General features: G+C 46.8%; 1 pseudogene; it reads right to left on the bottom strand.

The window, feature by feature from the left end:
• Nucleotides 1–1,551: 1,551 nt before the first annotated feature.
• LOC109767673 (disease resistance protein RGA5-like) lies at nucleotides 1,552–27,891 on the bottom strand (annotated as a pseudogene).

The raw sequence follows: 27,891 nt of genomic DNA, 5'->3' as shown, positions 1-27,891 counted from the left end.
GCAGCTAAAATTGTATATTCAGTTCCTTCTATTTTTCTAATGTTTTCACGTAGGTTGACCACAAAATCAAACCACAATATGTTACATGAAATGAAAAAGTGCATCGTAATATAAATAATTTTGTAAGTCAAATTTAATGAGCAATTGCAGGTCTTAGCAAAAGCAGAGCCTAAGCGATCAGACCAAAGGAGGAAGGACGACTTGGGAGGAAGGAAATCATAGCAACCAGCAAGAAAAAATATGTCTCAGTTTTTCATGGCCTGCCTAACTACCTTGAAATTGTTGTTGGCACATGTTTGATTTTAGTGCTTCACCAACACACTTGCTGATAAGATACAAGGGTAAAGGCTTGAGGTAATGTGAGGCAGTAATGCCTAAGATGCAATGCCCTGATTTTTTTTTACAACAATGACTGCTGTAGATTTTTTTTTTAGAAAGATGATAGACACACTGTCCTGACTGTTTATGATATCAGCTGTTGTTTATATCTTTTAAAGGCTACTTTCAAACTGAAATCGAGATTGTTACCTGCTTGCTAGTAAGCTGCCGATACTAACTGCCATCTGTAACCCAGTTTGAGAAGTAGAGATCATTTGACCTGCAGATTAGTTGAGTTGGGAGCTAGCCATGTACCAGTTATGTCTGATTAACAGCAGCTGTGATGTCTGAATCATCTCCGGTCCCTGTTTTCGATGTCTGAATCCCTGTGTTCCACCGCAGCTGTGATGGTGACCGTCAGACGTCACTGGCAAGTTAAGTTGTGCACATTATCAATGGTGCTCTGTTCTGATAGGTGAGGAGTAGCAAGAATCGCGGCGACGGAGTTTTTGGCAGGAAATTTCTTTGCAGCTCTTTGATACCGTTTGCTCTATGCATTGCTCTTGTTAGGAAATTTCTTTTTGGTGTATGCTTTCCCAGCTGTAGTAACGTAGAAGCTGCAGTATGTGGACTTGAAAGCTTGCAACCAGAAATTCCATAATATTTGAATGATGTCAGTCCAATATTCGATAATGAATGTGATGCTGCTCCTGTTAATGTGAGTTTGAATTACTACATGGGCAAGGCACCTGTTTCGGTTCTGTTACCAGCGCCCAATCCTGTAAACATTTTTTCAAATTGACTGGATGCACTGTCAATCAAGTCATAGCAAGTTGAGCAAAAGTACATAAAACACTCAACTTGACTGGTTGCACTATATATATTCCACATTAACAGCAGAGTACGATTCGTGTATCATGGATATATATACATAAAACACTCCAAAAAAAAGATATATATATACATAATTAATGACGTCCAGAAGTATACATGCACGCACACATCGAACGAGATGAAATATTTCCAGACTCTGATGTCTGCTTTAAGATGCGCTGATCGAAACGCTCCCATTGAAAAATAGAACTGAAGTGCATCAGGTTTACAGTCTGCACCCAAGAAAAGAAATCAAATACGCAAGGGAAATGCTAATAAAAACATTCTTCAAGACCGCAAAGTGGCGAGGAAATTAATTAAGTTACAAACGATCAAGAGGTGGATGGATCGAATGGATGGCTAATAAATTGAAATAGAGGGATGCCTTGGGTGCAGACTTGCGACGCTCTTGAAAGCAGACTCGAGATCAGCAAGTACATCTTCCCGGTCTTTTTCTGACTTGATGCCAGTGGAGTTTAGCCACACCTCGATGTCCTGGAGGCAGGGCAGGCACTCCATGCGGACCAGCGTAGCACCTTTCCACTCTTCCCAGCTGAATTGCATGGTGAGCCTTTGTACCTTGGGCATACCTCCTGCCTCGAATCTCAGATACACATTGACATCTTTGTCACACTAACAGAAGTTCTCCAGAACTGGGAACAACCCCACGCCAACCACAACTTTGTCTTGGGAGACATCCGACACGTAGAGCCTAACATTGACGAGGGAGGTGTTAGAGTAGTCATTATGGTATATGACTTCTAGTTCAAGTCAGTTTTGTACCCCTACCCTAGGTCGGTTTGTACCCTCTTATATACTTTTGTATGCCGCATCAAATCATCAATAAGCAATAGTTTTATTCAGCTTTCATGGTATCAGATACCGGTCCCAGGGTTTAGGGTATGGCTCCGCCAACGCCACTGCCGCCGCCGCCGCCCGGCTACTTCGAGCGCCGGGCCGCACTCATCGCCAAGGCTGCCAACGCCGCGGCCGCTTCTCTCTCGGCCCTCACCATAGCTCCACAAAACTACCCTGCACCCATCCTCGCCGCATCAATATCTCTTGCTGACACAATCTCCGACGTCAGCCCCTACATCCCCATAGTTCTTGATCTCGCCGCCCACAACTACTACCATTGGAGACATCTCTTCGATCTCCACCTCGGCCGCTGCAACCTGCGCTCGCATGTCGCCGCCAACTGTCTTCCCCGCCCCGACGATCCGCAATGGTTGAAAGACGATCTCGCGATCGTCCAGTGGTTCTACACCCGCATCACCACCGAGATCTTCAACATGCTCGATCACGACGGCGCCACCGCTGCCAACATCTGGCACTCCCTCCGTCAGCTCTTCCAAAGCAACACCGACGCTCGGAAAACGCTCTCCACACCGAGCTTCGCAATATGGTGCAAGGAGACGCCCCGGTGAACCTGTTCTGCCAGCGTGTTAAGACCATTGGTGATGAGCTCCGCGAACTCGGTGATACAGTTAGCGACTCACAGCTAATCAATATCGTCGTCGTCGGCCTCAGCGAAGACTTTGACAAGCAAGCCTCGTTCATACCGATGATACGGCCCCCTCCTACCTTCGCTGAAGTTCGTTCCTTGCTACAACTCGCGGCGGAAACACAAGCTCGCAAGGACTCTCGCCCCAAGGTCTTTCATGCTGCGGCTCGTCCTCCTCTGTCGTCTACACCAGCGCCGCCTTCCATGCCGGCTCCTGCCGCCGGGCCGTCCGCATCGTCATCTGTTCAACCGCCCCCAGGCTGGCGTCCTAGTCCGAACTACCGCGGCAAAAACCCTATCTACAGGCCGCCGTCGACTCGTTCGGTTCCGCCTACGACATCACTAGCACCGAGTCCTGCACCAACCACCAGTGCTCCATCTGCGGTTGCATGGCTGTGACGCTCCCGATTTGACCGTACACTAATCATGCACGCAAATGTGTACGATCAAGATCAGGGACTCACGGGAAGATATCACAACACAACTCTACAACATAAATAAGTCATACAAGCATCATAATATAAGCCAGGGGCCTCTAGGGCTTGAATACAAGTGCTCGATCATAGATGAGTCAGCGGAAGCAACACAGATCATCGAGGGCAAGGATGGTATTTCTCATCATGAACTCAATCGATATCCTGGAAGAGCGCATAAGGTTGATGATGATCACGACACAATTGTCGAGAGATTTCATGAAGATGTAATCAATCAGCGACGACATCAAGTCAAAGGAATGATGAAGCAGACGGTTATTGGAACCATGGGTAGGACACACGCTTGAAATCAAGCTTGTTGTTCCAGGTGAAATGGTATGAGAGGAAGATCGGCGTAAGCTTAGCTCATCATCGAAAGTTGTGCTCCGGGGTTAAGGACCAGGTAGCACAGTTAAAATTTAATACGATAATGATATAGCCGATCAGGCTAGGAATGACTTGAAGGATTAATAAACTCATAAGCAACGAAGATTACTTAGAGTTATTGAACCGTAGTGCGGACTCGGTTCAGTTATCAGTGTCTTTGAGTGTTTAATAACTCAAAACCCGAGGGGGATTGGAATCGGTGAGAATGTAGTACTAGATGAAGAACTCATAAGAAGTTATGTTGTTTCGTGATGATCTCGAGATACCAGGGGGTAATACTCGATGACAGATCAAAGTAGAGGTTGGACTGTGGTATTGCTCTATAGAAGACAAGTGCTTAAACTTGCACAGGAAATGGTATTTAAAGGAGAGCATGGTCGGAACCACGATTGCAAAAAGCCAGATCCCAGATATAAAATGAACTTATACCAAAGGAATAATTAATTTAAGAGAAGCTTTAATGATAAGATCTATATCGTGTCCATGGGCATGAACACAAAGTTCAAGGTCGACTCCCACTTCTCCAATGCATAACCTTTCATTCACTTCTCACTTTCAAAGAAGTTGTAGTGTTGAAATTTTATCTGGCAAAATACCAGAAGAGTATGACTCGTGAAAACTTTCGAGTTCACACATATTAAGGAAGGCATATGTTCAACCCATCGGGGTATCGTGAAAACATATACCACAAGCTTCAATAGTAAATATCACCAGCTCGAAAATAGAGCATGGTTGAGAAAGCAGAGGATACAATTTACCAAAGGCTTTATATATCCGTGGAAAGGCTCACAAGGTTATTTGAATATGGAGGACACTGTCGGATAAAATCCAACAAAGGAACCGATGGTCCACAAGGGATCTGATGTGAGCATCGGTACTCAACCAGAGGAAGAAGAATGCAAGGAGATCTGATTATAGAAACAACTGACTAACTCAAAAGCTCAAATGCAAAGGAATTATGAATTCCAAGACAAGGGATTAGAAGCAATGCTCTGATTAGGGATGGATAAGTTGAATAGCCTTAGGGGTACAATCGATGACGATTTGATTGGTCGAGATCCAGCTCATGTTAAAGATATCTGAGCCGGAAGAATGAATTCTAGGATCTGATTGAGGATTGCGAGCATTCGCAACATATTGAATCAATGGACTCAAAAAGGTAATGACAAAGGGTGCCAATAAGATTTCGAGACTTATGGGATTAATCATAATGCTAGTAAGCAAGAATTTCAAGAGCAATAGGCTCCTGAGGATTTTCGGAAGATCGAATGGTATTCTGAACACTTTTGTGATATACTTGAATTCAACTGGGGATGAGCGGATACTCGGTAAGTGCGAGAATTATCCGTAGGGGTATTCAGGTGTCAAAGAACAGCATAGCAATAAGCTCAAAGGATTCTTGGAACAACAGAGAGCATTACGGGGTATCTTGTAGTAACAAGATCAACTGGGAAACATTGTATGAATTGCGAGTATACGTGGTTATCCATAGGAGTTCATCGATGAAAGGGAATTGTAAAAGCGATGAACACAAGTTCTCGGGTTATCAGCGGAGAGTATCTTCAGGGTCTTCACGTGCAGCAGACGATCATCAGTAATAAGGGGCTCTCCGGGTGAAAGCGATAACGAGATCCTAATGTTAGATTTAGCAAAACTCACTTAACCCGAATAGAAGAGAGATCAGAGTCCCAGAGTATAGACGAGGAATAAAAGATCCTAATACCACCCAATGGCGACGTGGGCCCGTAAGCCACACAGCCATGTTAGTAAACGTTTTTCAATGACTAGACTCGACTTCGGCCAAGGAGTTGGAAAGGGGGATTCCTACAGGCAGTCGGCTCTGATACCAACTTGTGACGCCCCCGATTTGACCGTACACTAATCATGCACACAAATGTGTACGATCAAGATCAGGGACTCACGGGAAGATATCACAACACAACTCTAAAACAAAAATAAGTCATACAAGCATTATAATACAAGCCAGGGGGCCTCGAGGGCTCGAATACAAGTGCTCGATCATAGACGAGTCAGCGGAAGCAACAATATCTGAGTACAGACATAAGTTAAACAAGTTTGCCTTAAGAAGGCTAGCACAAACTGGGATACAGATCGAACGAGGCGCAGGCCTCCTGCCTGGGATCCTCCTAACTACTCCTGGTCGTCGTCAGCGGGCTGCACGTAGTAGTAGGCACCTCCAGTGTCGTAGGTGTCGTCGTCGACGGTGGCGTCTAGCTCCTGGACTCCAGCATCTGGTTGTGACAACCAGATAGAAAAGAAAAGGGGGAAAAGAGGGAGAGAAGCAACCGTGAGTACTCATCCAAAGTACTCGCAAGCAAGGAGCTACACTACATATGCATGGGTATATGTGTAAAGGGGCATATCAGTGGACTGAACTGCAGAATGCCAGAATAAAAGGGGGATAGCTAGTCCTGTCGAAGACTACGCTTCTGGCCATCTCCATCTTGCAGCATGTAGAAGAGAGTAGATTGAAGTCCTCCAAGTAGCATCGCATAGCATAATCCTACCCGGCGATCCCCTCCTCGTCGCCCTGTTAGAGAGCGACCACCGGGTTGTATCTGGCACTTAGAAGGGTGTATTTTATTCAGTATCCGGTTCTAGTTGTCATAAGGTCAAGGTACAACTCCGGGTCGTCCTTTTACCGAGGGACACGGCTATTCGAATAGATAAACTTCCCTGCAGGGGTGCACCACATAACCCAACACGCTCGATCCCATTTGGCCGGACACACTTTCCTGGGTCATGCCCGGCCTCGTAAGATCAACGCGTCGCAGCCCGACCTAAGCACAACAGAGAGGTCAGCACGCCGGTCTAACCCTATGCGCGCAGGGGTCTGGGCCCATCGCCCTATGCACACCTGCACGTTGCGTACGCGGCCGGAAGCAGACCTAGCCTAGTGGCGTTCCAGTCCAATCCGGCGCGCGCCACTCAGTCGCTGACGTCACGAAGGCTTCGGCTGATACCACGACGCCGGGATACCCATAACTACTCCCGCGTAGATGGTTAGTGCGTATAGACCAAATGGCCAGACTCAGATCAAATACCCAGAACTCGTTAAGCGTGTTATTTCTCCGCGAACGCCGACCAGGGCCAGGCCCACCTCTCTCCTAGGTGGTCTCAACCTGCCCTGTCGCTCCGCCACAAAGATCCACTTGCGGGTACTCCTACGAGCCGACCCGACTTTAGTCATCACATGTGTCATGTATATAGTATATAAGTATATACCCGTGGTCACCGCCCAGGTGATCACGGCCCGGTAGTATAGCCCAGCAGACGGACAAGAATGTAGGGCCACTGATGGAAAACTAGCATCCTATACTAAGCATGTAGGATTGCAGGTAAAGGTAACAACAGTAGTAGCAAGGATAGGCTATGCATCAGGATAGGATATCGGAAAGCAGTAACATGCTACACTACTCTAATGCAAGCAGTATAGAGAAGAATAGGCGATATCTGGTGATCAAGGGGGGGGGCTTGCCTGGTTGCTCTGGCAAGTAGGAGGGGTCGTCGACTCCGTAGTCGAACTGGGCAGCAGCAGTGTCGGTCTCGTAGTCTACCGGAGAGAAGAGGGGGAAGAAACAGTAAATACAATGCAAACATAAGCATGACGATGCGTGGCATGACAATGAGTGGTGCTAGGTGTGTCCTAACGCGACAGTAGGTGGTACCGGCGAAGGGGGGGGGAACATCCGGGAAGTATTCCCGATGTTTCGCGTTTTCGGACAGACGGACCGGAGGGGGAAAGTTGCGAGTTCGATAGGTTAGGGAGGTGTGGTGGACGAACGGACTGCGTATCCGGATTCGTCTCGTCGTTCTGAGCAACTTTCATGTTGAAAATATTTTAATCCGAGTTACGGATTAAAAGATATGATTTTCTAAAGATTTTATTAATTTTTGGAATTTAACTAATTATTTAAATTAATTCGAAAATGGATTTATGACATCAGCATGATGTCATGCTGACATCAGCGGTCAACAGGGGTTGACTGGGTCAAACTATCGTGTGGGTCCAGTGGGACCCACGTGTCATACTCTGTTAGGTTAATTAGGGTTTAATTAAACTAATTCTGTTTAATTAAACTAACAGGTTAATTAGATTAATTCATTAGGATTAATTAACTTTAATTAATTAATATTAACATGATTAAATAAGTTAATTAATTATCTTAATTAATTAATTAATTAATTAATTATTTCTATTATTTATTCTTATTTATTTATATATTTATTAATTAATTTATTATTTTTATTATTATTATCTTTTATTTTTATTTATTTATTTTTTTTCAAAACGTTTTGTGGGCGGGCCCCACTGTCATTGGCCCTAGGGGCCTTAACGGTTACGGGCGTGCGGGCGCAGGGGCGCTGTCGCCCAGCCCGAACGGGCGCCGATGCGGGAGCGAGCGCCGGCAGCGGGCGCCGGGCGGCGAAGGAGCAGCGGGGCGAGGCCACGGGCTTGGACCGGATGCAGGGAACGGGCAGCGGTGGCACGACGAGGCCTGCGCGGTTGCGGGCGGCGAGGGGAGCAGGGCGTGCTGGCCGTGGCCGCGGCGGAGGGGCGGAGCGCGGCGTGCGGCAGCGGGAGCGAGAGGCAGGGGAGGCCAGGGGCTAGCCATCCTTGGGCGCGTGCAGGTGGCGCGGTGTGGGGCACGGCTTGGGCGCGGTGTGCACGCATCGGGGCGTGCCGGAGCGGGCCAGTGGCGCGGTGGTGATGGCGGGTCGCCTTGGAGCAAGTGGGGGAAGAGGAGAGGCGGAGGCCGGGGCTCACGGCGGTTCGTAGGGCAACGGCAGCGGGTGTCGAGGAGGGGGACGAGGACGGCGCGACGCAGGGAAGGACGACGGTGTGGCGGTCCGGCGAGGAGGCGTGGTCGAGGCGGTGAGGCGACGACGGCGACGTCGGGTGGTGGCGTCGTCGGGGCGAGGTGAGGCAGCGACGGCGACGGGGCACAACGGTGGGGCGAAGGGGTCAGGGCGGTTCGCCCGATCCAGAATAGATCGGGGGGGGGGGGAGAGGAGCGAGGGGGATCGAGGGGATCGTGCGGGAGTGGGAGTGGGGGTGGATCGGTTAGGGTTTGCGGGTGGTGGGGGATAAGGGAGGCGGCTGGGCTGGCCAGCTGGGTTGGGCCGGTTGGCCAAGGCCCGGGTGGGCAGTGGGGGTTTCTGTTTTTTTACTTAACTCCATTTGTTTTGTCTTACTTTTAAAAACCTTTCTGTTTTATATCAGTTTCATTTTATATTTTAGTTTTATAAAATAGTTAATTAGCCCCTAAATTAGCATTAGCAATTATGCCACTGCCACAATTATCTTAGGTCCAAGATAAAATAGTTTAACAATTTAATATTTATAAAAGGCATTTAATTAATGTCTTAGCTACTGTTTTAATTATTCAAGGGCATTAAACCACTTTATAAAAATGTTGGTTCACCTCCATAATTAGTTATGGAATATTTGGTTCACTCCGAACATTTTAGTTTTAATATTTGAAAACTTTTATTGTTTGCTTTTATTTAAATTTTGAATTTGTTTCAGTTCTGAACTATCGAGAGTTTATCAACAGTAACCGCGGTGACATGGCATCATTAGCGGGGGATCACTGTAGCTTAATTATCCGGGCGTCACAATGGCGGCCTCCTCATGATCCTTGGACGGGGCTTGTTCAAGCATGGTTCATGCCCTGGTCTGCTCCGTCCACCCTCGGTGCTCCGCCGGCATACTCAGGTGCCTGGCAACCCGGCCTTCGGCCGCCTACTGGTGCTCCCGGGGTTCTCAACCCCCGACAGCCGGCCAATGCCTATCACGCCGCCCCGACGTATGCTCCTTATGGTCATTACACCACCGACGGCGGCGCCTACTACACACCTCAGCCGGCCCTGCTCCCAACGCCACCCCCACCACAGCCGGCCAATGCCTACTACACTCCCCAGCCGGCCCTACTGCCTTCACCATCGTATCCGCCGGCACTGCTTCCGACGCCACCCTCACCAGTGAGGCCGAGCTGGGATCAAGCTGCCTTTCTCCAGGCCATGAATAACTTTGCTGCACAAGGAAACTCAGGTACGGATTGGATCTTTGATTCAGGGGCCTCTAGTCATATGTTTGCATCTAGTAATTGGTTATCTTCTTGCACTAAATCTCCTTTCCCTTCCATTATCCTTGGAGATGGATCATCTATTCCTATATATTGTGTTGGTCAGGCTCAACTTCCCTCTTCCACCAAACCTCTTTTACTTCGCGATGTTCTAGTTGCACCCGCCCTCATTAAAAATCTTATCTCTGTTCGCCAATTTACTTGCGACAATCTAGTTTCGGCTGAATTTGACCCTTTTGGTTTATCTGTGAAGGATTACCTGACCAAGGCCGAGATCGCTCGCTTCAATAGCTCCGGTGATCTTTATTCTCTTAATGGAGTTCCTGCCGCCACCCCTCCAACATCCATGCTGGCCTCCGTCGATCTCTGGCATCGTCGCCTGGGCCATCCCAACCCCGCCGTCTTAGCTTCTATGCTTAGTTAATTTACCATACCATGTAATAGGGACTCTCATAATTCTGTGTTTTGCGAGTCTTGTCAATTAGGCAAACATGTGCGTCTTCCCTTTAGTTCCTCTAGTTCTTGTAGCACTTATCCCTTTGAATTAATACATTGTGATTTATGGACCTCTCCCATTGCAAGTGTTTCGGGTTTTAAATACTACCTTGTTATCCTAGATGATTTCACCCATTTTGTCTAGACTTTTCCTCTACGCAACAAATACGAGGTCCATTCTCTTTTCCTTAATTTTCAACGCTATGTGTCTGTTCACTTCTTCCTCCCAATTCGCTTTATCCAATGTGACAATGGTCGCGAGTTTGATAACATTAAAAATCGTACTTTCTTCTTACAACATGGCATCCTGCTTAGGTTCTCATGTCCCTACACCTCCCCTCAAAATGGTAAAGCAGAACGCTCTCTTCGCACCCTCAATGATATAGTTCGCACTCTCCTCATTCAATCATCTATGCCTCCCAAGTTTTGGGCTGAAGCCCTACACATGGCCACCTTCCTTCTAAATATTCGACCTTCTAAAACTAAACCCAACACTACTCCCTATTATTCCCTCTTTCTTTCCCACCCCGACTACTCCGCGGTTCGTGTTTTCGGCTGTCTCTGTTTTCCCAATGCCTACGCCACTTCTGCAAATAAATTGTCACCACGCTCTATCCCATGTGCTTTTCTCGGCTTCTCTGACGAGCACAAAGGCTATCGCTGTCTCGACCTTCACACCGGACACGTTTATGTCTCTCGTCATGTCACGTTTGCTGAGCACATTTTTCCTTTCTCACAACGCACAACTACACCATCCAACACCCCTAGCTCCGCAAACACCCCCTCTCCCCGTCCTTTCCAGCTATATACTCCCCTACCTGCCGAACACAACTTATCACCACCACCATTAACACCCACCATAGCCAATCCCAACCATACACTCACCCCACCCGAGACGTCCCCAACACCCCTGACCCCTGCTCCCTCCCCAACACCCCCGGCCCCTACTCCCACTCCACCACCCAGCCCTGCTCCCACTCCACCACCCAGCCCTACTCCTTCGTCCGACTCTTCCGCTGCGCCGGACTCACCAGTACCCACCTTACCCCCTCGTGCTATTCCTACAGCAGCCCCGATTAATGATCATCGCATGCGTACTAGGGCCAAATCAGGATTTCATCAACCCCAAGACCGCCTAAACCTTCATACCTCCGTATCTCTCACTTCTCTTCCAAAGAATTACAAAATTGCTCTACTTGATCCCAATTGGGCCGCTGCCATGCAAGAAGAATATAATGCTTTACTTCAAAACAACACCTGACAACTTGTTCCTCGTCCTCCCAATACAAATATTGTTTCTGGCAAATGGATTTTTCGCCAAAAGTTCCACTCCGATGGGAGCCTCTCACGATATAAAGCCAGGTGGGTTTGTCATGGCTTTTCTCAGCAACAAGGAATTGATTACGAAGAAACCTTCTCTCCTGTTGTTAAACCTAGCACCATTCGCACCGTTCTTAGTGTTGCTGTCTCCTCTTCATGGCCCATTCACCAACTTGATGTTAAAAATGCTTTCCTCCATGGTTCCCTTCAAGAAGCTGTCTATTGCCAGCAACCTCTGGGTTTTGAAAATCCATCCTTTCCAACTCATGTATGTCTTCTTCAGAAATCTCTCTACGGTCTTAAACAGGCCCCACGAGCTTGGTTTCAACGCTTCTCCTCCTTCATTCAAACAATAGGCTTCACTCCATCTCTCTCCGACACCTCTCTTTTTGTGTATCATCAAACTTCTGACACTGCCTATTTACTTCTCTATGTAGATGATATCATTCTTACCGCCTCCTCTCAAAATTTCTTAGATCATATTGTCTCTCTTCTTAGATCTGAATTTTCTATGACTGACCTAGGACTCCTTCATCATTTCTTAGGCATTGCTGTTGTTCGAGATTCCTCCAGCCTTTTTCTTTCCCAACGCCAGTATATTCTTGATCTTCTTAATTGTGCTGGTATGCTTGACTGTCAATCATCTCGCACTCCTGTCGATACTAGTTTTAAACTTCCGGCTACCGGTGAACCCTTTTCCGATCCTACTCTCTATCGTAGCCTAACAGGTGCTCTCCAATATCTCACCATTACTCGTCCTGAAATCTCTTTTGCTGTTCAACAAGCATGTCTCTATATGCATGATCCCCGGGTTCCTCACTATAATCATGTTAAACGCATTCTTCGGTATTTAAAAGGAACTCTCAATCATGGTCTCCACCTCAATAATTCTTCTCCAAACTCGCTTACCGCATACTCTGATGCAGACTGGGCTGGTTGTCCTGACACTCGTGTTGGAAATATGCCCTAGAGGCAATAATAAATGGTTATTATTATATTTCTGTGTTCATGATAATAGTCTATCATTCATGCTATAATTGTATTGTCCGGAAATCGTAATACATGTGTGAATACATAGACCACAACCTGTCCCTAGTAAGCCTCTAGTTGACTAGCTCGTTGATCAATAGATAGTCATGGTTTCCTGACTATGGACATAGGATGTCATTGATAACGGGATCACATCATTAGGAGAATGATGTGATGGACAAGACCCAACTTAAGCATAGCATAAAAGATCGTGTAGTTTCGTTTGCTAGAGCTTTTCCAATGTCAAGTATCTTTTCCTTAGACCATGAGATCGTGCAACTCCCGGATACCGTAGGAGTGCTTTGGGTGTGCCAAACATCACAACGTAACTGGGTGACTATAAAGGTGCATTACGGGTATCTCCGAAAGTGTCTGTTGGGTTGGCACGGATCAAGACTGGGATTTGTCACTCCGTGTGACGGAGAGGTATCTCTGGGCCCACTCGGTAATGCATCATCATAATGAGCTCAATGGGACTAAGGCGTTAGTCACGGGATCATGCATTGCGGTACGAGTAAAGAGACTTGCCGGTAACGAGATTGAACTAGGTATTGGGATACCGACGATCGAATCTCGGGCAAGTAACATACCGTTTGACAAAGGGAATTGCATACGGATTGATTGAATCCTCGACACCGTGGTTCACCCGATGATATCATCATGGAACATGTGGGAGCCAACATGGGTATCCAGATCCCGCTGTTGGTTATTGACCGGAGAGGCGTCTCGGTCATGTCTGCATGTCTCCCGAACCCGTAGGGTCTACACACTTAAGGTCCGGTGACGCTAGGGTTGTAGAGATATATGTATGCGGAAACCCGAAAGTTGTTCGGAGTCCTGGATGAGATCCCGGACGTCACGAGAGGTTCCGGAATGGTCCAGAGGTAAAGATTTATATATGGGAAGTCTTATTTTGGTCGCCGGAAAAGTTTCGCACTTTATCGGTATTGTACCGGGAGTGCCGAAAGGGGTCCGGGGGTCCACCAAGGGGGTCCACCAGCCCCGGGGGGCCACATGGGCTGTAAGGGGTGCGCCTTGGCCTATATGGGCCAAGGGCACCGGCCCCAAGAGGCCCATGCGCAAGAGATAAGAAAAAAGGGAGAGTCCTAAAGGGGGAAGGCACCTCCGAGGTGCCTTGGGGGGGGGGGGGAAGGACTCCCCCCTGGCCGCACCCTTCCTTGGAGGAAGGGGCAAGGCTGCGCCCCCCCTCTCCCTTGTCCCTATATATAGTGGGGGGAAGGGAGGGAAGCAACATCTAAGCCTTGGGCGCCTCCCTCCTCCCCTGCAACACCTCTCTCTCTCTCGCAGAAGCTCGGCGAAGCCCTGCCGTTGACCCGCTACATCCACCACCACGCCGTCGTGCTGTTGGATCTCCATCAACCTCTCCTTCCCCCTTGCTGGATCAAGAAAGGAGGAGACGTCGCTGCACCGTACATGTGTTGAACGCGGAGGTGCTGTACGTTCGGCACTCGGTCATCGGTGATTTGGATCACGGCGAGTACGACTCCGTCATCCACGTTCATTGGAACGCTTCCGCTCGCGATCTACAACGGTATGTAGATGCACTCCCTTCCCATCATTGCTAGTAGACTCCATAGATGCATCTTGGTGAGCGTAGGAAAATTTTAAAATTATGCTACGATTCCCAACAACTCGAAGGTCCACTTCCGGTTTTTGTGTTTTTCTTGGTAACAATTTGATTTCTTGGTCTTCGAAAAGACAGGTTACAGTCTCACGTTCGTCGGCCGAGGCTGAGTATCGCGCTGTGGCACATGCCGTTGCAGATACAATCTGGATTCGGCAGTTACTCTCCGAGCTACACAGGCCTATTGAGCAGGCCACTATTGTCTACTGTGACAACATATCAGTAGTCTACATGACCAGCAATCCGGTTCAACACCGACGCACAAAGCATATTGAGATTGATATTCATTTTGTTCGTGAAAAGGTTGCTCTTGGTCAGGTTCGGGTGCTTCATTTTCCCTCTACGGCTCAGTTTGCTGACATTTTCACCAAGGCACTGCCTACTAAGCCATTTCAAGATATCTGTTTCAGTCTCAACATCGTCGAGCCTGCCGTTGATACTGCGGGGGGATGTTAGAGTAGTCATTATGGTATACGACTTCTAGTCCAAGTCAGTTTTGTACCCCTACCCCAAGTCGGTTTGCACCCTCTTATATACTCTTGTATGCCGCATCAAATCATCAATAAGCAACAGTTTTATTCAACTTTCAGGAGGGGAGTTCACCAAGAACACGAACCTCATCACTTGACAAGTGCAACACTTGCAGACCGAGCATCTGGAGGCAACATAGTTCACCAATCCATTTGGGAACTCTTATGAGCTGCCAGTTTGGCAGATAGAGTTCCTCGAGACGGGGAGGAGGATCATGTAAGGAGTCCATCTGGCTGTCAGGGTCACTGCATCTACACTCCCAATCGAGGAAGAGGCGCTTGAGATCTCGGAGCGTTCCAATGGAGGAGACCAAAGCATCCTCTTGTTCCAACGTCAAGCACACGTCTTGATACGTGCTTAAGTCCAATTCCGTCAGATTGGTCAACTCACCAAGGCCTTTGATATCCTCCAGCAAACTCTTCTGCATGTCCCAACAACGCAGGGTGCGGATTGATTTCATCTTCTTGATCCCTTCAGGCAGCCCTATACCGCTTAGAACCACTAGATGAAACAAGTTGGCCAAACAACTTGTATCCGAAGGAAAGCTTTGGGTCACCTTGCAACGTAACTCCAGAGTTCACAAATTTACGAGCCCTTGAATTTCTGTCGGGAGCGGTACGACTACTGATGCGGCTAAAACATTCAGACATCTCCGTAAAAACAAACGACCAATTGCAGTAAGGTCGACTGTCATTTCCAAATTATCTGGAAACTCAAAGGTAAGCACTCGTAGATAATTAAACCGTGAAAGTGGAGGTGTATATTTAGGACTCTCGAAACCGTGCAGATGATCGAACTTGTGACATACTAGTAGCAAGGGCCTCCGACTTTGCACCTCCTACACCTGATTGGAGGGATAATCGAGGAACCTTGTACTCAGAACTGCATGATCTAACCACGTCTTCATAGTTATTGTTGGAATATTAGGCAAGTTCATGATTAATTCCAGTAAATAATTCATGACTAGAAGAGATACTAGCATGCAATAATCTAGCAAACTAGAAGAACAGCAAGACATGCATAACAACAGCAAACACGTAACAATAGCTGTAGAAACAGACATGAACAGAGGATGTTGGACGTACTGATCATTAGCTATTATGGGTGCGACAGTGTTGATGACGATGTTGGCAACGATCTGGTGCTGACGGCGATGAATACGACGATGAGTAGCACCGCCCGACTTGGACGGAAGATGACCTGTGATGACGAATTTGAGCAATCGCGCACAGCGCTTCCCAAAAACCTAATTCGTCCTCTCCCGGTGCAGGATCGCAAAGACGAACGGTTCCGGAGACCTGCTCTCCCACGCGCCGATGCACGCCGGCGTTTGGGATGGAGTAGACTATGATGGCGGTGCAAGTTGTGAGATGAGGCAAAACCCTAGGTGTTTTTCGGTGTGTCTCTGGCCGCAGCCGGTAGCTGTATATATATTAGGACCAGAGGCGGTATTGTGTCGCGACCACAATCCCAAACCGACTCGGTTTCTAATTCGTATACTTACCGGACAAGAAATCAAAAACTTGTCTGCCAAGACATAAAAATAAAACGGCAAAAGGAAGCTGCGCTCCTGCAAGGAGACGGACCGGATTTCGGCGGACCATTCACGCGCATGTCGCATGTACGCGCCGCCTCGCCTCGCCACGGCACGGCACGGCCCGGCCCGGCCCGGCCAGGCAAGGCGAGGCGAGCGAGCGCGCGTGTGTGGTTTTCCCTTTCTCTTCTCACACACCACTTAGAGTGGTGGAGAGAAACCACTATATAAAGAGGTCCAACTCTTCTTCAACTTCCGGGGTGGGACTAAACTTAGCACCACCACTTGCCATTTTACACATGGGCTTTGAGATTTCAGAAATTGCTATGGGCCTAGCCCATTAATTCTAACAATCCCCCACCAGATCTCAAATACCCATTTAGAGATTTGGCTTCTCTCACCACTTGTTTAATATACCAGTGTTTCAGCAGAGGCTGTTAAGTTGAACTTCTGCCTAGAACTTTAAGCTACATCCATTCACAACTTGACAATGGACTATGCCTTGAATTGCTAGTTTTGTGTGAACAGGTTTCACTCAAAGTCTTAACTAGTACCTGACCGCCAGTAGGCTATCCCGCGGTTTGGAGCTTATACGTCATACTCCCTGGTCTCATCGTGAGCTTACTAGAGATCACCCAAATCTCATAGACTGCGACGTTTACAGTCAGAACTCATATAGGTGTGTTCTTTCAAGACTGCTCTGTAGGACAGCATCTTTGCTAATTATAGCCAATAGAACCACGTTAAGGCATGTTGCCAACCTGCCTTACAGATCTGAGCCTTACAGCTCTGAGAGTTTTGCATCTTCACTTGGAGACGATCATAAGCTATTAGATCCTAATTCACGGGATCTCCGATCACAAAGGTTGGGTTACTACTATGGTGTAACATCTATGGGTCTCATACCGATCTCCCTCGATGCAATATCTATCACATTTCGTGATAGTCCCTTTGTAAAGGGATCTGCCAGGTTTTTGTCTGTTTGTATATACGTAACAGTTATTACTCCGGAGTTTCTCAACTTCCTGACAGACTTCAAACGTCTTTTCACGTGTCTTGATGACTTTGCATTATCTTTAGAATTGTTCACTTTAGCGATAACCGTTTGGTTATCACAATTCATAAGAATAGCCGGTACAGGTTTTTCAACAACCGGCAAGTCCATCAAGAGCTCACGCAGCCATTCTGCCTCAACAGTAGCTGTGTCCAAAGCAGTTAATTCTGCTTCCATAGTTGACCTCGTCAATATGGTTTGCTTGCAAGACCTCCATGACACTGCGCCACCACCATGAGTAAATACATACCCACTTGTTGCGTAGAGTACATCAACATCGGAGATCCAATTTGAATCACTATATCCTTCTAGCACAGCAGGATGCCCTGAATAAGTAATTCCGTAACTCATAGTACCTCTCAGATAGCGCAAGACCCTTTCTAGTGCATGCCAATGATCATCACCCGGGTTGGACATGAACCTACTCAGTTTGCTCACAGCAAAAGAGATATCTGGTCTTGTAGCGCTAGCTAAGCACATGAGTGAACCGACAATTCGGGAGTATCTTAATTGATCTCTCGTTTCTTTCTTGTTCTTTCTGAGTGTCACGCTGGGATCATAAGGTGTTGGAGAAGGCTTGCTATCCATAAAACCGAATCGGTTCAAGACCTTCTCAACATAGTGAGATTGCGTTAATGTAATCCCACTCTCATCCTTAATAAGTTTGATGTTTAGAATTACATCGGCTTCTCCCAGATCTTTCATGTCAAAACTTTTTGATAGAAAAGACTTGACCTCATTAATTGCATTAATGTTTGTACCAAAGATCAGTATGTCGTCCACATACAAACATAATATGACACTATTGCCCCCACCATGGCGATAGTAAACACACCTATCAGCCTCGTTAATGACAAATCCTGCAGAAGTCAGAGTTCTTTCAAACTTCTCATGCCATTGCTTAGGTGCCTGTTTCAGACCATACAAAGATTTTAACAACTTGCACACCTTTCTCTCTTCACCCTTTACCACAAACCCGCCAGGCTGATCCATATAGATCTCCTCTTCCAAATCTCCATTGAGAAAAGCTGTCTTTACATCCATTTGATGAATGATAAGACCATAAGAGGCAGCCAAGGAAAGTAACACTCGAATGGTGGTCATTCTAGCAACGGGTGAATAGGTGTCAAAATAATCTTCGCCTTCTTTCTGAGTGTAGCCCTTGGCCACTAGCCGCGCCTTGTACTTATCAATAGTACCATCAGGCTTTAGCTTCTTTTTGAACACCCACTTACAGCCCACAGGTTTACAACCATATGGTCTATCAGTTAGTTCCCAAGTTCCATTAGAAAGAATTGGGTCCATCTCATTATGAACAGCTTCTTTCCAATCATCTACATCCGGAGATGCATATGCTTCTGCAATCGTCTTGGGTGTGTCGTCCACAAGGTATACAATGAAATCATCACCAAAGGATTTTGCAATCCTTTGTCTCTTGTTCCTTCTAGGAACTTCATTGTTATCCTTCTCAAGGACTTCCTCATGTGATTGTTCGAAATATTCATCAGTTGTACTAGATTCAGGAATTATCTCAGAAGAAAATCTAGCAATGCTATGCATATCTTTCATAGGAAATATGTTCTCAAAAAATATTGCATCACGAGATTCCATTATAGTATCAACATGCATATCAGGTACTTCAGATTTTACCACTAAAAACCTATAAGCAATGCTCCGTTGAGCATACCCTAGAAAGACACAATCCACTGTCTTTGGTCCAAGTTTGCGTTTCTTAGGAATAGGAATATTGACCTTTGCCAAACATCCCCAAGTGCGCAAATAAGTTAGTGATGGTTTTCTCCCAACCCAATCCTCATAAGGGGTTTTCTCCTTATTATTGTTGGGAAATCTATTCAGGACATGACATGAAGTCAATAGAGCCTCCCCCCACCATGCCTTAGATAAACCAGCAGTGTCTAACATGGCATTCACCAAGTCAGTCAATGTGCGGTTTTTCCTCTCGGCCACTCCATTTGATTGAGGTGAATAGGGAGGCGTCCTCTCATGAATAATACCATGTTCCTCACAAAATTCATCAAAAACTTTGGGAAAATACTCTCCACCACGATCGGACCTAAGACGCTTGATCTTTCTCTCTAGTTGATTTTCAACTTCAGCTTTATAGATTTTAAAGTAGTCTAATGCTTCATCTTTAGTTTGCAACAAATAAACATAGCAAAATCTAGTCGCATCATCAATCAAAGTCATGAAATATCTCTTTCCACCTTTTGTCAACACACCATTCATCTCACAAAGATCAGAATGTATGAGTTCTAGAGGTGCCAAGTTTCTCTCCTCGGCAGCCTTATGAGGCTTTCGAGGTTGCTTCGATTGCACACAACTATGGCACTTAGAACCTTTGGCAACTGTGAAGTTCGGAATTAAACTCATGCTGGATAGCCGAGACATTAAAACAAAATTAATATGACATAAACGAGAGTGCCAAATACTTGCGTCATCATTAACACTAGCACAAATTTGGTTTATTGACTTATTGCAAAAATCTGAAAGGGAAAAGCGGAACAAGCCTCCGCACTCATAGCCTTTTCCTATAAGTTGTCCAAATCTTGACACGATTACTTTATTGGACTCTAAAACTACCTTAAATCCATCTCGACATAGAAGGGAGCCGCTAACTAGATTCTTGTTCATAGTAGGGACATGCTGCACGTTCCTTAGTTGCACGATCTTTCCCGAAGTAAACTTCAGATCCACCGTGCCAATGCCACGAACAGAAGCATGTGACCCATTCCCCATTAGGACGGAAGAATCCCTTGCGACCTGATAAGAAGTAAACAGGGAGATGTCAGCACACACATGAACGTTAGCACCCGAATCAATCCACCACGAAGATGATTGAAATACTGAAAGCACAATAGGTAAATTACCATACCCATCAGTATTGCTAGCGGTCACCATGTTGACAGTCTTGGAGCTTGTTTTCCCTCTGCGGTCTGCACGTTCAGGGCATTCCTTGGAAAAGTGTCCGGGCTTCCCACAGGCGTAGCACTCTAGCTCAGCCTTGTTGAACTTCTTCTTCTTGAAGGTAGTAGTCTTGGTAGGCTTGTTGAAGACAAGTTTGTTCTTCCCTTTGTTCTTATTCTGTGGGTACCTCTGCACCATGTTAGCAGTAGGATGAACCTCACCTCCTTTTTCAGTAGTATCTTTAGCCCGAGCTTTTTCTTCAACATCAAGAGATGCAATCAGATTTTCAACTGATATCTCCTGTCTCTTATGCTTCAGAGTTGTGGCGAAATTCCTCCATGAAGGAGGCAACTTTGCAATCATGCACCCAGCCACGAATTTGTCGGGTAGAACACATTTAAGGAGTTCAAGTTCCTTCACAATGCACTGTATCTCATGAGCTTGTTCAACCACAGAACGGTTATTCACCATCTTGTAGTCATGAAAACTCTCCATGATGTACAGTTCACTGCCTGCATCTGTTGCACCGAATTTTGCATTCAGTGCATCCCACAGAATCTTTCCGTCATTTATGTGCATGTACACATCACACAGACGGTCAGCAAGAACACTCAGAATGCATCCCACAAACATAGTATTGGCTTCCTGGAATTTTCTCCGATCTTCGTCGGTCATTCCCTCTGGAGCACCAACACTAGCGTGGAAAACTTTCAGAGCAGTAAGCCAGAGCATGGTCTTCACCTGCCACCTCTTAAAGTGCACACCGGTAAACTTATCCGGCCTCAGTGCATCAGCGAATCCAGCCATAGTTAACTCAGGAAATTGCCTATAATTAGGTTTTTGGATTGTTGGAATATTAGGCAAGTTCATGATTAATTCCAGTAAATAATTCATGACTAGAAGAGATACTAGCATGCAATAATCTAGCAAACTAGAAGAACAACAAGACATGCATAACAACAGCAAACACGTAACAATAGCTGTAGAAACAGACATGAACAGAGGATGTTGGACGTACTGATCGTTAGCTATTATGGGTGCGACAGTGTTGATGACGATGTTGGCGACGATCTGCTGCTGACGGCGATGAATACGACGATGAGTAGCACCGCCCGACTTGGATGGAAGACGACCCGTGATGACGAATTTGAGTAGTCGCGCACAGCGCTTCCCAAAAACCTAATTCGTCCTCTCCCGGTGCAGGATCGCAAAGACGAACGGTTCCGGAGACCTGCTCTCCCACGCACCGATGCAAGCCGGCGTTTGGGATGGAGTAGACTACGATGGCGGCGCAAGTTGTGAGATGAGGCAAAACCCTAGGTGTTTTTCGGTGTGTCTCTGGCCGCAGCCGGTAGCTGTATATATATTAGGACCAGAGGCGGTATTGTGTCGCGACCACAATCCCAAACCGACTCGGTTTCTAATTCGTATACTTACCGGACAAGAAATCAAAAACTTGTCTGCCAAGACATAAAAATAAAACGGCAAAAGGAAGCTGCGCTCCTGCAAGGAGACGGACCGGATTTCGGCGGACCATTCACGCGCATGTTGCATGTACGCGCCGCCTCGCCTCGCCACGGCCCGGCCAGGCGAGGCGAGGCGAGCGAGCACGCGCGTGTGGTTTTCCCTTTCTCTTCTCACACACCACTTAGAGTGGTGGAGAGAACCCACTATATAAAGAGGTCCAACTCTTTTTCAACTTCCGGGGTGGGACTAAACTTAGCACCACCACTTGCCATTTTACACATGGGCTTTGAGATTTCAGAAATTGCTATGGGCCTAGCCCATTAATTCTAATAGTTATATGCTACACTGATAAAATTATCTTTTTCACTGTGGCTTAGGATCAAATCAAGCATCATATCATGTACTCTGCAAGAAAGTACCTTCCCATGATATGTCTTTACAGGTTGAAACAGACTTCTATTGACGAGCTCGTTCAAATAACTTTCTGCAACATCATCCAAATCCACTATGTGCAAACTACAAACAAAGCCCTCGGCTATCCATTGCCGAACAAGGTCATTCCTCTTAATCTCACGGTCTTCTGGATACATGCCAAGATACAAAAAACATGGCCAGAGATAAACAGGAAGATGCATGTAGCTAAGGTACAGTAGACCCCCTCATCTCTTCCAAGGTGGGTTTTGTGGCAGACTTGGCACCAAGAGAATTCTTTATGCTCTCCCATTCCTTTAACGGCCTTGCTTCACGACTAGCTAATAGGCTAGCTACGGTGATAATTGCAAGTGGAAATCCTCCACACTTCTTGAGAATTTGAGCTAAAATTTCTTTAAACTGTGGTGGGCAGACATTTTCAGGCCCAAATACTCTACTAAAAACAATCTTATTGAGTGTTGCTCTTCGAGTGGCTTTATACTGTAAATGCAGGCACGATCACTCCAACATGATGTGGCAGCTACGTCATCCAATCGTGTGGTTACCATTACTCTACTTCCATTATCATTGTCTGGAAAGGCATACCTAATAGTATTCCATGCTGATTGATCCCACAAGTCATCAACTATAATTTAGTACCTATTGTAATTTGTAACGCCCACGATGCGGCTATATCTCCCACGTGTCGAGGCACGACTTAGAGGCATAACCGCATTGTGGTTTTGTCGCAACAAGGGTCATCTTCACACAATCCCATGTAATGAACAAGAATGGGATAAAGAGTTGGCTTACAATCGCCACTTCACACAATACATAAATATATTTCATACATCATCCAAAATACACACACAGACCGACTACGGTCAAGATCCAAATGAAAATAAGATAACCCCAAATGCTAGGTCCCCGATCGTCCCAACTGGGCTCCACTACTGATCATCAGGAAAAGACACATAGTAACGACCACGTTCCTCATCGAACTCCCACTTGAGATCGATCCCATCATCTGCACCGGCATCGTCGGCACCTGCAACTGTTTTGGCGGAATCTGTGAGTCACGAGGACTCAGCAATCTCACACCCGCGAGATCAAGACTATTTAAGCTTTTAGGAAAGGATGGTGTAATGAGGTGGAGCTGCAGCAGGCACTAAGCATATATGGTGGCTAACATACGCTAAAGAGAGCGAGAAGAGAAGCAACGGAACGGTCGTCATCTAGCAATGACCAAGAAGTGACCCTGAACTCCTACTTACGTCATTCATAACTCAAGCCGTGTTCACTTCCCGGACTCCGCCGAGAAGAGACCATCACAGCTACGCACACAGTTGATGTATTTTAACTGGGTCAAGTGACAAGTTCTCTACAACCGGACATTAACAAATTCCTATCTGCCTCATAACCGCGGGCACGGCTTTCGAAAGATAGTACCCTGCAGGGGTGTCCCAACTTAGCCCATCATAATCTCTCACGGTCAACGAAGGATAAACCTTCTCCCGGAAAGACCCGATCAGTCTCGGAATCCCGGTTTACAAGACATTTCGACAATGGTAAAACAAGACCAGCAAAGCCACCCGAATGTGCCGACAAATCCCGATAGGAGCTGCACATATCTCGTTCTCAGGGCACACCGGATTGTCCAAGCTTCCGATAGGCCAGACCAGAGTTGCCCCTGGTGGCCACCGGCGACTGACAGATTGGACCAATACTCAGAGGAGCACTGGCCCGGGGGTTTAAAATAAAGATGACCCTCGGGCTCTAGAAAACCCGGGGGAAAAAGGCTTAGGTGGCAAATGGTAAAACCAAGGTTGGGCCTTGCTGGAGGAGTTTTATTCAAGGCAAACTGTCAAGGGGGTCCCATAAATCACCCAACCGCGTAAGGAACGCAAACTCAAGGAACATAATCCCGGTATATCAGTAACTAGGGCGGCAAGAGTGGAACAAAACACCAGGCATAAGGCCGAGCCTTCCACCCTTTACCAAATATATATAGATGCATTAATATAATAAGAGATATTGTGATATCCCAACATATCTATGTTCCAACATGGAACCAACTTCAACTTCACCTGCAACTAACAACGCTATAAGAAGGGCTGAGCAAAATCGGTAACTTAGCTAAACAACGGTTTGCTAGGAAAGGATGGTTAGGGGATGACATGGCAATATGGGAGGCATGATATAGCAAGTGATAGGTAGCGGAGCATGGCAATAGAGCGAACAACTAGCAAAGCGAAGATAGAAGTGATTTCGAGGGGTGGTCATCTTGCCTGCAAGGTTCTCAGAGTTGTCGAAAGCTTGATCCTCGATAGCGTACTCAACAGGTTCCTCGTTCACGAACTCGTCTCCCAGCTCTACCCAAGACAAGAACACAAGCAAACGGAACCACAATCAATCACGAGAAATGCACAAGCAACATGATGCAAAACATGTATGATATGCGAGATATGATATGCGATGCATATGCGTGCTCCGGAAGGAAAATGATGAACAAGGCAGTAACTTGGCAAACCAAGCATGCCACTGGAAAGATGAGATGATTTCGGTCGAAATCGATATAAAGATCACCGGAAACGGATGCACGGTTTGCAAATGGCAAGCAAAACAAGAATGACACGAATCTGCGATTAACAGCATGATAGCACTTAAAATGCAACAAGCAACAATGCTACAGCACTCCAACATAGCAACAAAGCATATGGCAGTAATCTACAGGAGATGCTTGACAAAAGATGAACACTGAGCTACTGCTAGATTACAACATAACAAGCTCAAACAAGCATGCCAAAAGTGCAAAAGATAACAGGTTCACAGACTTGGTGAAATTACTGGACATGGCAGAAAACAGCATCAGGTAGCAATGTTCAGTGCATGAAATCAACATGCTACAGGAACTTAACATGGCAAAACAAGGCATGACAGTATTTTACTAAATGCATATGACAAAAGTCCCTTACTGGCCATAAGCGAAAAAGGATCAGAAGATATGATGGCAACCATGTAAACATAGCAAGTTTCGTTAACAGGTTTCAGACTTAGCAGAAAACAGAGCATGGCAGAAACAATAATATGAAGGCATGTTTGTGAGCTTGATGCACTCACCACAAAGCAATGCATGACAAAACTAGCATACCTACAGCAAGATGGCATGTTTATGAAGGTATCCATGGCAAGAACAAAAGCATAGCATGTATGGATCAACTACAATAAGCTTGGCAAAATTGAATAACACGTAAACAATCTGCCAGAAATATTTTATAGCAAAAGTAGAGTAAGATTGAGTCATGCTATGGCACTCCATAATTGCAAACAAGGGCAGGAATGGATCAATTACAACTATAGCTACAAAACATCCTTAATGAACATCTCCAAAATATGCTTAGATCTCTCTGTAGCATCAAGTTTACATGGCAACAAAATAACAGCAGACAAGGACTTGGAGGAATTACTGTCCCTGAAATCAGAAACATTATGGAGCCTAGTTTGCATGCTTGTGATAGTCACCACAGAGATCACAAAAATACATGGCATACACCACTGGAAAGATGGCATGGCATACAACAAAACACATGTAGAGCTCATGCCCATAAGATGCACAGATTAAATGCAACAAAAATGACAAATCTCCAAGTTCTGATAAGAACCAGCAGATAACAGCAACTAGCACTCTTGCAACAGAGATTTGGGCATCAAGATGGACTCTAATGGACATGGTGCAATTTAAAAAAAATGTAGAGCATCACGAGGCGAACAATTTGACATATTACACGCGCGAAACGGACCTATATGCAGAGAGTTATGCAATGTTGAACAAGTGCAAGTACTGAAATAATGCAAGACTTGGAAAAAAACGGGGGGGGGGGGGGGGTCTCGGGTCAACCTCGAGCGTTGACCCAGATCGGATCGAGGCCGGGCTAGGGTTCCCGAGCGGCGGCGCGGGCGGCTCGCCGGAGAGGACGGCCGGCGGGAGAGGAGAAGGGCGAGGGAGACCGGAGGGGTCGGAGGAGGACGGCGCGGCGTCGGGGCCCCGCGGGCTCGCGCCGGCGACGGGTTGTCGGGGCGGCGACCGGAGTGCGGCGGCGGAGCTTCGCGCGGGCGCCGGGGCCGGCGATAGCGGCGGCGACGGCCGGTCGGCGGCGGCGGGGAGGCCGCGGCGGCGCGAGGAGGAGGGCGCTGGCTCGGGCTCGCGAGCCGGGAGGGCTCGGGCGGGCCGGCGGCGACGGCGAAGGCGGCGGTGACACATGGCGGCGGCGGTGGAAACGGACGTGTCCGTCGGTGGACGATTTTGTCCGGCGGCGCGGGGGGACGAGGTTAGGGTTTCATCTGCGGATGTATTTCGGGAGAGATGCCTATTTATAGGTGGAGGGAGCTAGGAGAGTCCAAATGAGGTGCGGTTTTCGCACACACGATCGTGATCGAACGACCTACAGCATGGAAGAGAGTTTGGTGGGTTTTGGGCTGTTTAGAGAGGGGGTTTTGCTGCAACACACAAATAACATCTGCGGTTACCCAGTTAACCGTTGGAGTACCAAACGACCTCCAAATGGAACGAAACTTGACCGGTGGTCTACCGGTGGTATACTAAGGCCACTTGACAAGCCTCGGTCCATTCCGAGAATGTTTGACACCCGCTCATGAAATAAAACAAGAGGGATGCACCGGAGGAGATGGGAGCGCCGGATTGCAAAACGGACAACGGGGAAAATGCTCGGATGCATGAGACGAACACGTATGCAAAAGCAATGCACATGACGACATGATATGAAATGCATGACATGAGCAAAATACAAAACGAAAGACAAAACTCGACCACGAAGGAATATCATAACACATAGCCGAAAATGGCAAGAGTTGGAGTTACAAATATGGAAAGTTACATCCGGGGTGTTACATAATTCATACATTATATCAGTATATGGTTGTAAGGTATAGAAAAGCATGAGAAAAAATGAAGGAAACAAAGGATGTTAAGAATGATGTCAAATGTTAGTACTAGAATGAAAAATACCTCTTATGTTTGAGGTGTTCTCTAAGGCGGTCAATAAAATCTTGCAGCTCGTAAGCATGAGAAGAATCCCCCATCCCAAGCTTGAATTTGTAGGCCACCTAGATGGCTTTTCACATCTGGCCTTTGGGAGACTGCAAAAAATGCCTTGTGGGTAAATTCCTCTCTAACCTCATCATACACTTGTTTGGCAAGTGTGGTTTTACCCAAACCTCCAAACCCTACAATGGAAACCACTTTGAGTTTTTTTATAAATATCCATCAACAAACTGGCCAACTGTTCCCTCGGGCCATCAATACCAACGAGGCCAGCCGCCTCCTTGTAAATGGCCGAAATCCGGGGATCCACAACCACAGGGCCATGACTCAAATGGATGCAGTCATCAATATTGTACCTCTCGCGCCGAGCATTCACCTCCACTGCAAGAACCTTGAGCTCCTCGATGCGTTGGCGATCTGATGACGCCTCCTCAACCTTCTGAGCCGCTGAGCCATCTTCGTGACGAACCCTTTCTTTGCTTTGGCACCTTCAATGTCATGAATGAAATCATCGATGTAGTTTTCCATATCATAGGCCATCTCCCTGATGTGGTTCCTCCAGTTCTTGGCAGATGGATCAAGCTTATCCATAAGCTCCATCTTGTCAAACAGAGCTTTCATGGCGCTGAGCTTGTCCTTGGGGAATGAGGCCTGCTTCCTCACACCGGTGAGCATCTTGTACTCTTCACAGAGCAGGTTAGTGAGCTTGCCGAGGAGCGGGTTCAGCACCCCCGCCGTCGCGCTCGCTGCCAT

The sequence above is a fragment of the Aegilops tauschii genome, chromosome 5 (genome assembly GCF_002575655.3).
Source record: "Aegilops tauschii subsp. strangulata cultivar AL8/78 chromosome 5, Aet v6.0, whole genome shotgun sequence".
Lineage (NCBI taxonomy): Eukaryota > Viridiplantae > Streptophyta > Magnoliopsida > Poales > Poaceae > Aegilops > Aegilops tauschii.
Note: the sequence above shows the minus strand (reverse complement) of the source record. Positions and strands in the feature narration are given on the sequence as shown.